Raw genomic sequence first — 15241 nt, forward strand, 5'->3', positions numbered from 1 at the left:
GGACTGCATATGCTGGAGATCAGAGCTGAAAATGTGTTGCTGGAAAAGAGCAGCAGGTCAGGCAGCATCCAAGGAGCAGGAGAATCGACGTTTCGGGCATGATCCCTTATTCTACTGTTTAAGACAACTCTGTCACTAATATTAAATTCCTTGGGAAGTAGTCTAGCAGCCTCTTTAATGTAGCTGCTGTGGCTGAACTGGCATTCGTCGCATTGCACAAAACATTTTGAATGAATCAATGGTTAATCAACATTCCCTTTTCACATCGTTGTATTCTAAATGAAGCATAATTAAACCACATCAAAATCAGATCAAACCAAACTTGCTTCCTAATGTATGGCAAACTTTGATTCCCATCCTCCTGACAATCTGGTCTGTGAAAATGTCGCCAGCCACAAGTCATCGAGAAGCACAAATTAAACAAAGGACTTATGTCTATAAATGACTTGCAAACATTTGAAAATAAACCCTGAAGATCAAAAGGCTCTATTGAGTGATACAGCATTTTGTTTTAAAAGAGAAATCACGTTAAACACCGGGAGTAATGCAAATATTAGGAGGGGCTGTGGTCTGGAATGGTAGTGTTTGTTATAGCACTGGGAGATGTTGTCAAGAGGATGTTCCTCCAGAAATCTTACAGAAATTCCTGCTCTCCAGAAATTCCTTTTCACATTACATTCTATTATCAAAGGCCACTTTCAAAAGTTATGACTGCAATATATGTTGATTTTTTTCAACTTTCACAGAGGTTTGCAGGGCACCATGGTCTGTTCTTTTTGAAGAGATGGGGTGAGGGTATGTGGCCGATATAATAGTATTGGAAAGCAGAGTTAGGCAGTCAATGTGTTTTCAATATGTTTAGCATCATTGCACAGGTGGTAGGATTTGAAAACTGGCAGGTAGGGAGTCTGGCCCCTTCTCATTGCTAAGCCATGCTGACATAGGCCAGTTCTCTTTGGCATCTTAACTCTCCATGAGCTCTCATGCCTGCCGCCCTCATTTCCCTGATTGTGACCACCTTTGCAGCCTCAGCAATGATCAGGATGAATAGTAGGGCTCAGAAATGTGTTGATCTGTCCTGCCTCTTACTGAAGTAGCAACTCTTGAAACTCAGCTGCACCATCAACTGATGAGTAACCCTGGCAAGAATCTCTTCATTTTAGATGCTGGAAAATCAAGGCAGGTCCGGCAGAATCTGAGGAGCAGGAAAATCGCCGTTTCTTCATAGGTCACTGCTGGCAATATGACATCCTTAGCATACGCCAAAACCTCCAGGTTTCAGTCCCAGCATGAGGTCATCAAGTGCCATTAAGTCAATTTAAGCAAACATTTACGTTCAGAGTAAAAACACTTTTAGAAACTTGAATAGGAGTGTCAGGATTTCAAGCCACTGACAGTCAGGCTGGAACAGGGAAATGAAGGATGTGACAAAGGTATACAGGAAAGCCACACACAGAGACCAAGTCCTGAACTACAAAAGCAACCACCCCAACACACACAAAAGAAGTTGCATCAAGACACTGTTCAAAAGAGCCACACCAGAACACTGCAGTACACCAGAACTGCAAAAAGAGGAATAAGAACACCTATACAATGTATTCACCAAAAACGGATACCCCCGCAATTTCATCGACAGATGCCTAAGGGAAAGGCAACGGAACGAGGACATGCCAGAAACCAAAGGACTAGCCACACTACCATACATCAAGAGCATTTCCGAACTGACAGCCAGACTACTGCGACCACTAGGACTCATAACAGCAAACAAACCAACAGCCACACTCAGACAACAACTCACCAGGACAAAGGACCCGATACCCAGCATGAACAAAACCAATGTAGTGTACAAACTCCCATGCAAGGACTGCACCAAACACTACATAGAACAAACAGGAAGACAGCTAACGATCCGCATCCATGAACACCAACTAGCCACGAAACGACACGATCAGCTATCCTTAGTATCCACACACGCAGAGGACAAGCAACATGAGTTCGACTGGGACAACATTACTATTATAGGCCAAGCCAAACAGAGAACAGCCAGGAAATTCCTAGAGGATTGGCACTCATCCACAGATTCAATCAATAAGCATATTGACCTGGACTCTATATACCGACCACTGCAGCAGACAGCTGGAACTGACAACCGGAAGCGGCAGATTCAAACCACTGCAGATGCCGGAGGAAAGATCACAGAAGCGCTTCACAGAAGGCTCCCAAGCACGGAGGATGTCACCGAGACAGGGGACGAAACGTCTGCACCAGAAATTCCCAGCTCGGCGAACAGAACCACAACATAGAAATGGGATATCAAGTTCTTGAATGTATTCATATTCAGAGTTTTGAAACAAAAATGCAAGCAAACTTACAATGAAGTGTCTTTGATGTCCTCTCCTAATGCAATATTTTTTAACCAAAATTGTGAAGCCCTAATTCTAATGCAGATAACAGAGACAGTAATGCAAATGCACTTGCCTGGAGTGGTGCTCCCTGCACTACTCTGTGATGTTTCCTGAAAGTACTTAGAAAGTAATTTCCTTTCTATTTTGTGTACTCTGAATGAAGCAGAACATTAATCACATATTGTTTTCAAACTTACCATTTCATGATAGATTTTGGAGTGTACAGTTTTCCATCGACCTGGTACTTTGGACTGTCAGGTGATCTGCAAATAGTCAGAAAAGTGCTTATCAGTCATTTTAAGCGTACATCCACATCCACAATAAAATCATCATTATAAACCTGAAAATTTGAGTAACTATTTCAGGACATTGACAGCTAGTTTTGTAAAACTAGTTCAAGACACAATTACAGTAGATGTGGGCGGCACGGTGGCACAGTGGTTAGCACAGTGGTTAGGTAAGGGGTAAATGTAGGGGTATGGGTGGGTTTCGCTTCGGCGGGTCGGTGTGGACTTGTTAGGCCGAAGGGCCTGTTCCCACACTGTAATCTAATCTAATCATGTAATCTAATCTAATCATGATGATTTATTACCCAAAACCCTCATTGGCTGTTTGCAAGACAAGATAATGAGGCTGGAGTGTGGTAGCAAAGAAAGGGAGACACGATGCAACAAATTCATTTCTTCAATCCTTTATACTTGTTGCAACGTCTCAAAATATCTCAACTAAAGAGCTCCAGGCCCAAATGGAGACGAGGCAACCAATTTTCCAATGTATCCAATGAGGACCTTTGGTACTGTCTCGACATACAGGGCTGAATTTTCCATGTCAACTGGCTCTTGTCAAGATTCTCATGAGTCAGGCCAAGTGGAGGGGAGTTCAGGAGCGAACCCCAACTCCCTTCTGCACCATTATATTATCTTGTCAGTGGTGGGTAAATGAAGGCACCAATTGAGAGACACTCATGTTTGTCTGTGTTGTGAGCAATAGAACCCCTCAACTCCCACAGTGGGCTTTGGCCTGCAAATCTCTTTAGTGCAGGCTCAGCAATACCCACCACTAATGGCAGCAAAGTAAAGGTTATTGCTCTGCCTTCACTCTGTTATTGCTGTTAGCTCCTGGGATCATGCCATTTCAATAATGGTGTGTGACCAGGCAGCAACCTCTGTATTAACTACTGTCAGTACCATGCCACCCTTGGCACTGCCAACCATTGCGTTATAATCTAGCTCTCAGTTCACCAGCAGGGCTTCACCAGAATTCAGAAAATTATGACTGCAGAAGTCTTGTGTAAGAAATAACACCATCTTCCAACTTCTGGATGTAATACATATTTTGTGAGTTCAGCTTAATGTGGTGACTAGGGCCTGCTACATGGTTCCTGGATGCAGAAGGAAATTTCTACATAACTTCACAGGAACTGCTTGTTCTCCAGTAATTGCCTTGGAGAATATAATATAAAATGAAGTATGAATTACACAAAAGATCAAACATATTTTCTAGTTATTGCAAACAATCCTAGACAACTTTATTTTCCATACCCCTTGCAGTTTGGATTGTCAACCTTACCATGCCTGTAACTGGTCAGGCAAGATAAATTAAGTCCTTACGTTAGCATTTGCCGACAGCTAGTATTGACTGCTAGCTACTTGAATGGCTGAGGACTCTGGATTCAGCTTGAGTTCAGCTGTTTTTGTTAAACTTCTTACAATCCAGACGGATACTGCAATCAATACTGATTTTATTCTTCAACCCCTTTCACAGGTCTGATGGACATTATAGCTGGTAATAAGGGTGAGAATGCGATGGGATACGTATTTCTTGAATATATTCATTTTAAGAGACTAAAATGATCAGGGATAAGTAACCCAAATTTGCAAGCAATTTTGATTTCAAGCTTCCTCGATGTCCTCTCCTAAAACTGTCTGTTTTGAAAAAAACTGTCTGACCCAAAGATAATGGGGAGGCAGTATGTGATTGCTATGGTCGGGAATGGTAATCTCTGCACTGCTGTGTGGTGTTTTCATGAGGGGTCTGTACGTTATCTTACCGCAACTGCCTGCCCACCAGCAACTTACTTTCACTTTCTTGTACGCTGAATGAAGCAAAATCATGGTCACATATCGTATGAAACATACTTTTTCGAAACCGCCATGGATTTGGAAGGCACGGTTTTCCATCTCCATCGCCATTTAGGCTGTCAGGTTTACCAGGCTTGCAATTGAACAGGCAAGTTTAGTCACTGAAATCAGCATTCGCCTGCATATACAATTGTGTGCCAGCTGCTGGAATGGCTGAAGGATCTGGATTCAGTATTGTAGCACTTATTCAGCTGTTTTTTTTAAAAACTGCTCACACTACAGAAGGATGACTGCATGAGTTGGTGACTTTTTTGTCAAACTTGCATAAACTGGTTTGCAAGAAGCCAGAGCACAGGTAGGGGGAGAGACAGAGAATGTCGGGGAGATGGAATTTTTCCTTGCAGTATTGGCCAGAGAGGTCAATGGGAGGTAAAACGTTCAGGACCGGGCTGATGAAGGGGAAACATTTCACTGAAGAGATTTGGATGTTTTAAAGCAATGGTTTTTCCAGCAACTCTGTTTTACTTTCAGATTTACAGCATTCGCAGTTCTTTCGGGCTTTATTTTGATGCTTTCTGTTGCTATAGTTAAATAAAAGCTTCAATCTGCACGAACAAAGCAAGCATTAGAGATGCCAATTTAGTGCGATTGCTGTGGTCTGGTCTGCAAAGGTGTTTGTTGCACAGCTCTCACATGCTTTCAAGAGGAAGCCCCTGAACAATCTAAACAACAGTTCTCTAGCAATATCCTTTCACATCTTTGAATTCTGAATCAAGGATCATTTATACTCAAACTGGAGCAAACTTATTTTCTGCAACTGTTCCTGGAGAAATTAGATTTCCTGGTTCTTCACAGTATAAGCAGCTGAAATTAGTCATGAAAGAAGACACTTTAATTTAGGTCCTGTATGCACAAGTGGCTTATGGCTGGTATAAAATTGCTGGATGCTCAGGGATTCAGTAATATATTCTTTGATCAACTGTATTTATTAAGTAGATCAACTTCCAGAGGTCGTGGGACAATGGAAATCAGTAGTCTTTTTCTTTAAAACTTTCATAGGGGATTTGAAAGTCACTACAGGCAGAATGAGGGGTGCAGAGGAGATAGGAACCCAGTCGTTCAATATATTTATTCATTCTTCAGAGTTCAGCTATCTAAATGTTCGACTACAAATTGAGATCAGAATATTGAATGGACAAGTAATTTTCCACTGACCACTTTTGAAGGTGCAACTATTTTTAGGCAAACAAAATCTCTAATCTCTCAGAAAAATGCTAACAGTATAGACATATTAAAGCAACTTTGTTCATGTGACTGCTGTAGGCTGATGTTTATTGCATTGCTGTGGTATGTACTCATACAGAAGCCCCTCCATAGAACTTCCGGGAAGTGGTACTAATTTTCTTTCACATTGTTGTGTTCTAGATAAAACTTAATTAAGTCACACATTGGGCTAAAATTTTCCTTGTGATCACTGCATTCATTACTGGAATCTCTTCTAACTTGGGAGTGTCACAGTTTCCATATCTGCAATTGGTATTACAGTATTATGCTCCTCAGATCCTGTCTTACAGCATAGCAAAAAAAAAGTGGGCGGCACGGTGGCACAGTGGTTAGCACTGCTGCCTCACAGCGCCGGAGACCCGGGTTCAATTCCCGCCTCAGGCGACTGACTGTGTGGAGTTTGCACATTCTCCCCGTGTCTGCGTGGGTTTCCTCCGGGTGCTCCGGTTTCCTCCCACAGTCCAAAGATGTGCAGGTCAGGTGAATTGGCCATGCTAAATTGCCCGCAGTGTTAGATAGGGGGTAAATGTAGGGGTATGGGTGGGTTACGCTTCGGCAGGTCGGTGTGGACTTGTTGGGCCGAAGGGCCTGTTTCCACACTGTAATGTAATGTAATGTAATCTAATCTAATCAGTACAAATTAAGTGATTTTAAATAAACGCTTAAAAAATTCAACTTTTGAAAAAGCTCTGAAGATGGAGGATTTCAGCATTATAAACTTGTTTGTTGAATCTTTACATTGAAATTCCAATTTGGCAGTTTAATCAACCTGCCACATCCCATACAAACCGGGATGAGTTAGATATTCAACATGAGTAAGTCTCATTAATTGTAATTTAAATCCGCATTCCTGCCGACCCTGAAAACCTTTCACCACCCCTCTCTCAACAATAAACTATTTATCTATGCCTTTAAAATATTCCATAGCTCTGCTTTAATAACGTGTCAGAGCTTCCACATTTTGAGATAAAACAAATCATCTCGATCTGTTTTAAATGGACAACCACTGACATTTAGACAGTAATCCTTCATTCTCATCTCTTCTGTAAGATGAAACATCTTGTTTCAATGGATTTGACTCTTTCTCTCCGAAACACAAACTGACAAAGCCTAGAATATCCGAATTCCCTTTGTATGACAAGTCATTCAGTAGGTATTATTCTCGTAAGCATTCTACGAACTGCCTCCAATGTATTTACCTTCCTTCCATAAACAAGGTGACCAATAAGAATTAGAGCATTCAAGATACAAGCTCAACAGTGCTCTCTACTTTTGCGTTTAAATTCCCCCATGATAAAAAGAAAACATTTATTCGCTTTCCTAAATACGTACTGTACCAGTACGCTAGCTCTTTGTGATTTAGGTAATGTTGCACTCTGATCCCACTGCATCTCAGAGTTTTGGAATCTCTCTCTATTTAAAAAAAATTCTTTTCTTTCAGTCAAAATGGATAACTTCACATTTATCGACGTAAAGCTCTATTTGACAGGTCTTTGACTACTCACTTAACCTATATTTCTCTATAGCACCCCAATGTCGTCTGTGGTTATTTTTAACCTTTACTTGTCATGTCAGCTTTTTATTCATTCCTTCGTAAGTCATGGACTGTGAGTCAATACTTGGAACATTTGAGCAGATACAGATTTGATTAAAATGGCGGCTCAAGTTATATGATCATAACCATTCTGAACTCCTGTTAATTCTCAGTTCCAAACAAACACCAAAGTAAACGCGAATAATCATGTAAAAAAGGCTGAGCCCCTGAATCTAATTAGAGAATACCAAAATAACAATAGCATTCTCGTCAGCCTCTCTCTCTCTCTCTCTCAACACACACACACACACAAACACACACACACACACCATGGATAAGGGAAAATTTTGAAATGTAAGATGTCTGTAAGGCAAATGGATACTATAAACTTCCACTGTACTATGACAACCTTTTAGCAAACTACAATGGTTGACTCAGACCCGTGACCTGTGCGTCTTGTTTGATATTGAGTGCTTAGGAACGTGGCTGACGTTCCTGACTCTTACACTAGCAAGAAGTGTGTCCAGCAGCAGCTCTTGTTTGACCACATGACGACTCTGGAGCTGCGGATGGACTCACTGTGGAGCATCCGCGATGCTGAGGAGGTCGTGGATAGCATGTTTAGTGAACTGGTCACACCGCAGTTAGAGTTGCTGAGGGAGACAGCGAATGGGTGACCAAAAGGCAGAAGAAAAGTAGGAAGGCAGTGCAGGTGTCCCCTGCAGTCATCTCCCTCCAAAACAGGCATACTGTTTTGGATACTGTTGGGGGAGATGGCTCACCAGGGGAGGGCAGCAGTTGTCAAGATCATGGCACCGTGGCAGGCACTGCTGTTCAGAAGGGCGGGAAAATGTCTCGTAGGACCATTGTCATCGGGGATTCTATTTTGAGAGGAGTAGATAGGAGGTTCTGTGGCCGTAAACGGTGCTTCTAGATGGTATGTTGCCTCCCAGGTGCTCAGGTCAGAGAACTCATTGATTGGCTTCAGAGCGTTCTAAATGGGGAGGATGAACAGCCAGATAATATAGGCACCAATGATATAAGTAGAAAGCGAGATGAGGTCCTCAAAGAAAAATTCAGGGAGCCAGGAGAGAAGTTAAAGAGGAGTACCTCAAAGGTAGTTACCTCGGGATTACTACCAGTACCACGTGCTAGCCAGGGTAGAAAAGAAAGAATAGACAGGATGATCACATGGCTTGAGAGATGGTGTAGGATGGAGGTACTCAAGTTGTTGGACATTGGGACCGGTTCTGGGGATGGTGGAACTGTTATAAATTGGACGGTCCACATCTGAACCAGACCGGAACCAATGTCCTTGGGGAAGTTTTTGCTACTGCTGTTGGGAATATCTAAACTAATGTCGCAGGAGACTGGGAACCAGAAGGGAAAATAAGTAGGCAGTGATGTGGAGACTGGAGACTGTAAGAATTATGAGGAGGGCATTCATAAAGGGAAGTGTAGACAGAGAGTAGACGAGCGCAAAAAACAAAACTGACAGCCTGAAATGCATCTACTTTAATGCAAGGAGTATAGTGTGTAAGGCAAATGAACTTAGGGCTTGGATTGCTACCTGGGAGTGTGACATTATTGACATCACAGAGACTTGGTTGAAGGAAGGGCATGTTGATTGGCAATTAAACGTTCCAGAATATAGACTCTTCAGACAGGACAGGGAGGGAGGGGTGGAGTTGCATTGCTGGTTAAGGACGATATCACGACTGTACTAAAGGAGCACACTATGGTGGTCTTGGGTAGTGAGGCATTATGGGTGGAGATGAGAAATTAGAAGGGTGCATTTACACTGTTGGGGCTGTATTACAGGCCTGCCAACGGTGAGCATGTTGTAGAAGAACAAATAGGCAAACAGATTATGGAAAGATGTAGAGGCAATAGGGTAGTGGTGATGGGAGATTTTAATTTTCCCAAAATTGACTGGGATATACTTAGCGGCAAAGGTCTGGATGGGGTAGAATTTGTAAGAAGTGTCCAGGAGAGTTTTCTACTGCAGTAGAAATTTTTTTGACCATAATTCTGTAAGTTTTAGAATACTCGTGGTTAAAGAAGAGAGTGGTCCTAAGGGAAGAGTACGAAACTGAGCCAAGATCAATGATATCAAAATTAAGCAGGAGCTCAGAAATGTGGAATGGACACAGTCATTTAAAGGGACGTCCACATTTGAGATGTGGGAGGCTTTCAAACATAGGTTAAAGATAGTCCAGGATTGTCACGCTCCGTTAAAGGCAAAGGACAGGAAGTGCAACATTCGTGAACCGTGGATGACAGGAGAAATTGTACGACTAGCCAAGAGGAAAAGGGAAGCATACATAAGGTCTAGGCAGCTATAAACAGAACGGGCCCTGGAATGATATCGGAAGAGTAGGACAAGTCTTAAACGAGGAATCAAGCGGGCTTAAATGGGTTATGAAATAGCTTTAGCGAGCAGAATTAAGTAGAATCCCAAAGCATTTTATTCTGCTATAAGAAGCAAGAGGATAACTAGAGAAAGGATTGGTCTACTAATGGATAATGAAGGAAGGATGTGTGTCGAACCTGAGCGAATGGATGAGATTCTGAATGATTACTTTGCATCAGTGTTCACTGAGTAGAGGAATATGATGAATGTTAAGATAAGAGATAGAAGTTTGATTAGACTGGATCATGTTGACATAAGTAGCAAAGATGTGTTAGATAGGCTAGAGGTTATTAAGTTGGACAAATCCCCAGGACCGGATGGGATTTATCCCAGGGTGCTTAATGAAGCGAGAGAGGAAATAGCTGGGGCACTGACAGATATCTTTGTGAAATCCATAAATACAGGTGAGGTGCCGGAAGACTGGAGGGGAGCCTATGTTGTCCCCCTGTACAAGAAGGGTAGTAGAGATATTCTGGGCAACCAAAGATCAGTGAGCCTGACGCCAGTGGTGGGAATGTTGCTGGAGAAGGTACTGAGGGATAGGATCTATGGTTCTGTTTGCCGAGCTGGACGTTTTTGTTGCAAACGTTTCATCCCCTGTCAAGGTGACATCCTCAGTGCTTGGGAGCCTCCTGTGAAGCGCTTCTGTGGTGTTTCCTCCGGCATTTATAGTGGTCTGTCCCTGCCGCTTCCGGTTGTCAGTTTCAGCTGTCCGCTGTAGTGACCGGTTTATTGGGTCAAGGTCGACACAGGAGGGGACTGTTTCACAGTAACACCAACTCTTTTTCCCAAGAACGTTTTCCAATCCACACCAAATCATGTTTGACTGTATACAGGGGATGAATGGTCACCTTGGTTTCTGTGCACCAGGTAGTAGGAGTAAGTGGTCTCCAACTGCTCGTGAGTAGCAGATTGAGGGGCTGAATGGAATGGGGCGAAGTACGACTGAGGAACAGGAGTGGGTCCCTGCCCCACCAGGCACTACAGTTGTCGCTGATCAGAGTGTGGTCTCAGCCCCACGTTCCTATCTGTCGTTCATTATCCTTGATTCACTTTACCGTCAAATATTTAACTAATAAACCTTTGAATAAATGCAAACACACAGGTACCACAAACCTGTGGGGCAGAGAATTCCCACTCAAATGGCCTTTTGAGAATTTCTCCTTATCCCCGTTCCAACCGAGGTTAGAGATTCATTGCTTCTGTTTCTAGTCCCAGACGTCACGATAAATTATCAGTGTCACTAAGTGTGTGATATGGTGAATGCTATCAGACAGGTTTCTTAAATTTGCAAAAATAACTAATCTAAAACCAAAGCAAAGTTACTCGAATTACGATGGATACATAAATGACATACAGTTTGAACATTGACAATATCTACCACAACATTCATTTTTCTATAAATCTGAGACATAGAAAAATGCACGCAAAGACACGCACACGCGCGCGAGTGCACACACACACATGTCTGAAGGCAAACAGAAAAAAATGAAACTTTGCAGACTATTAATTCGAAAGATGTTTGTCCAAATAACAATTAATTTCATGACAAAAGCAAAATTGAGATAGTTTCAATTGTTATTCTGCCTCTGAAGTGTTTCTGCCTCACAGAAGCTGCTGGCACTGGGTTTTCTCCTTGAACAGTTGGATTTGGCTCAATTCCCTTTGCTGCAGGCACTGGAGAGATTCCAATGAATCCTCAACAGGAACCCTCAAAGAGTGCTAAAGATGGCTGATTGGTTTTCAGCTCGCATATGTTGCTGTAGAGAAGTGGAAGCAGAGACGGAGCAATGGCCGTTGCTTCTAAGACAGGTTGCATTTGCTCCCTCTCTGATCTGAACCATGCAATAATGTGACCCAAACACTAGCCTGGACTATATAGGGTCTGACTGAACATTCTCCTGATTGAATGACTCCATCCCTGTTACCTCCTCCATTTAGGAATAATTTGTAGTTTATTATTTGAAGGTATATTTATATCTGTCTGCATAATGTTTGTACAATAAATTAATGTCTTCATAGTAGCTGTGTTAAAATTAGTATGTTGTTTTCTAAAATTAAATGCGTAATTTTTTTTCTCTCATCCCTCAGCTCCGCATAATACATTCTCCTCAGGGTATTATATCGTTCAATATGAACAGCTCTCATTCTGAGTTCTGAAGTACTCTGGCCTTGTAGAAGCCATGAGGGGCATAGATGCGGGATCAGCCAAGGTTATGTTCCAAGGCGGGAGGAGTCCAAACCAGAGGGCAAAGATTTAAAGTGAGAGGGGAAAATTGAAAAGATACCTGAGTGGTAATCTTTTCACACAGAGGGTAGTGCATGTCCGGGACAAGCTGGCGGCGAAAGTGGTGGAGGCTGGTACAATTACAACATTTAAGAGGCAATGAATGGGTATATGAATACGAAGGGTTTATAGAATTATGGGCCTAATGTTGGAAAATGGTTTTGCATCAGATTGGAATATCTGGTCGGTGCAAATGAGCTGGAATGAAGGGTCTGTTTTCATGCTGTATGACACTATGATTCCATCAGGCCTTCATTCTAGCAAGAAGTAAAGTGATGCATCTGTGAAAAGCTTCTAAAACAATTGCATATTTTTTCTTTTAATTTCAGGCTTCTTTACAACATACAATACATTCGATGTCGTCTCAGCATTGTCACGTACAGATGCAGTAAAACATCCCGATGGTTATAGCCGATTGCCTTTGCATGAAACAGCATCATTCAATACACTTCCCTAATCACTTGCTGAATCTGCTGACGAAGTTGATATGGCTCATGTACCGAGACACACACATTCCTCCGTACCAATGCGTTCTGCGATGTTGTCGCCAAAAAAAGTATGTTACTGTTACTTTATCTGTTCAACAGAGCACTGACTTCCCGTAGCCCTGGGAAGAGAATAAACCTCTTCCATACGAGCCCATCCACCAGGACCTCCGTGCCCCTGTCGACAAACCGTGGTGTAATTGCTCCTTATCTGCCATGCTCGGAGTAAATTGTGCAGGGCAGCTCCAAGCTGAGACAGCTCAACCGTGTGCCCATTGCCTTTTAAAGTTGGCACCATTTTCAGGGATCACGGAATATCCAGGGGCATCCGGGCAATGGTGAGTACCTCCAGCCATGATGGGTGGGAGAATCAGGCTGGTATTGAATGGCAGGGACACTATGGGGTTGGGTGGGAAGTTAATGATTTGAGTTCGATAAGATAGCAACAGGAAACTAGCTCATGCTCGTGCAGAAGATCCCTGTGTCACACTCAATGAAAATGTCACTGAGACAAATTATTGTTAGGTTCAACCCAATGAGTTGAAGACTCTGCTGAATCCAAATCCCAGTGACAACGCTGCAGCTTCTTGACCAATGCTCTTCATCACAGGGAAGGAGCTGAACGGCACCTTACACTTGGGGAAAAAAAGGCAGTGGGGAGGAAGTGGTCGAGGTATCAGTGGGTGAGCACATTATGGCAAGTCATCATAATTCTATTAGTTTCAAAATAGAGATGGAAAAGGATGAACCTGGTCTAAAACTTAAAGTTCTAAATTGTTGAAAAGCCAATTTTGATGATATTAATCAATAATTTTCCAAAGTCGATTGTGGCAGATATTCGCAGAGAAGGGGGTCAGTCGAGAAGTGGGAAGCCTTCGAAAATGAGATGTCAGGAGTACAGAAACTTTATGTCCCTGTTAGGGTGAAGAGTAAGGCTAGTACGTGTAAGAAATGCTGAAGGATTAGAGAAATTGAGGTTCTGGTCACGGATAAGAGAGAAGGATATGTCAGGTATAAACAACAGAAATTGAGATTTTGTTTCTTAATTCATTCACAGGATGAGGGCGTCGCTGGCTATGCAAGCATCTATTACCCAGCCCTTATTGCCCAGAGGGCAGTTAACAGTCAATCACATTGCTGTGGGTCGGGAGTCACTTCTAGGCCAGACCAGGTAAGGATGGGGCAGTTTGTTTCCTTAAAGGGTGTCAGTGAACCAGATGGATTTTTAGGACAATCGGAATGGTCATCATTAGCCTCTTAATTCCTGATTTAAAGTGAATCGCTGGAAGAGTCTGAAGGCAACAAGGAAACACTTAAGAGGGAGATTGGGAGCATAAAAAGGGGACATGTGATAGTTTTGGCAAATTGAGTTAAGGAGAATTCAAATGAATTCCACAAATACGTTAAGGATGAAGAGTAATTGTAGAGAGAATAGGACATCTTAAAGATCAGCAAGGCTGCCCATGTGCAGAACGACAGGAAATGGGGGAGGTACTGAACGGATATTTTGTATCCATATCAGTGCAGGAGGATATGGAAGCTAGAGAACTTGGGAAATAGGTAGTGACATCTTGGAAAGTGTCTGTATTACAGAGGAGCTGCTGGAGATCTTAAAACATACAAAAGAGGGAAAATGTCTTGGCTTTTATTAGATGTACACTATACTCTGTGGGAAGCTAGGGGAAGTAATCGCTGGGCCCCTTGCTATCACCAATAGTCATAGGTAAATTGCCGGAAGACTGGAGGTTGGCTAACGTAGTGCCATTACTTAAAGGATTTAAGAAGGATAATAAGGAAAAGCCAGTGAGCCTGCCGTCAGTGGTGGGTAAGTTGTTGGAGAGGATTACAAGGCATTGGATTTTCACACATTTTGAAAGGTAACGACTGATAAGGGATAGTGAACATGGCTTTGTGCAAGCAATGTTGTGTCTCACTGACTTGGCTGACTTTTTTTGAAGAAGCGACTAAGAAGATGAATTGAGGTAGAGAGGTGTACATTGTCGATATGGACAAGAGTAAGGCGTTGAACAACATTGTACATGGTCATCTGTTTAACAAGGTGGTTCATTAGAAATACACGGAGAACTAGCCATTTGGATACAAATTGGCTCAAAGGTCGGAGACCAAGGGTGGTGGTAGAGGGTTGCAATACCCTGGCAAAGGTTTGTAATGTTCCTCATGCTATGCAGATCGTCCAGTTTATGGGGTAGTCCACGAGCAATGTCTGCACAGCTCTCCATCTTAGCCGTTACCTTACCCCAGTTTATGGTGTCTCGGCTGGTTCTGTGAAGCAGATTCAGAATTTGAGGCAATGGACCATTCCAGCTGATCTGGCAATGTCTTTATTCAATGTGTGCATTCTTGTGATTGTGCCCACTGTTGTCTCACTTATCCAGTTATTCCAATCCCCCCATCTCCTTATCCACATTTTCACCAAATTATCAGATAATTAATTATTTGTCTTTTTTTCTGTATCTTTCTCTGGCCTTGGCTTTTGACTGGAGGAGAAAGTGAGGTCTGCAGATGCTGGAGATCAGAGCTGGAAATGTGTTGCTGGAAAAGCGCAGCAGGTCAGGCAGCATCCAGGGAACAGGAGAATCGACGTTTCGGGCATTAGCCCTTCTTCAGGAATGAGGAAAGTTTGTCCAGCAGGCTAAGATAAAAGGTAGGGAGGAGGGACTTGGGGGAGGGGCGTCGGAAATGTGATAGGTGGAAAAAGGTCAAGGTGAGGGTGATAGGACAGATTGGGGTG

General features: G+C 42.7%; 1 long non-coding RNA gene across 1 annotated transcript in view; it reads right to left on the bottom strand.

Moving 5' to 3' along the window:
* Positions 1-4176: 4176 nt before the first annotated feature.
* Positions 4177-15241, bottom strand: part of LOC122541159 — a 14959-nt gene continuing 3894 nt past the window's right edge. Inside the window, exons 2-3 of the long non-coding RNA XR_006309535.1 lie at positions 5281-5289; positions 4177-4187 (exon numbers count right to left, since the gene is read on the bottom strand). This is a non-coding gene — a long non-coding RNA (uncharacterized LOC122541159). The remainder of the gene's footprint in view (positions 4188-5280; positions 5290-15241) is intronic.

Source organism: Chiloscyllium plagiosum, chromosome 37 (assembly GCF_004010195.1).
Source record: "Chiloscyllium plagiosum isolate BGI_BamShark_2017 chromosome 37, ASM401019v2, whole genome shotgun sequence".
Taxonomy (NCBI): domain Eukaryota; kingdom Metazoa; phylum Chordata; class Chondrichthyes; order Orectolobiformes; family Hemiscylliidae; genus Chiloscyllium; species Chiloscyllium plagiosum.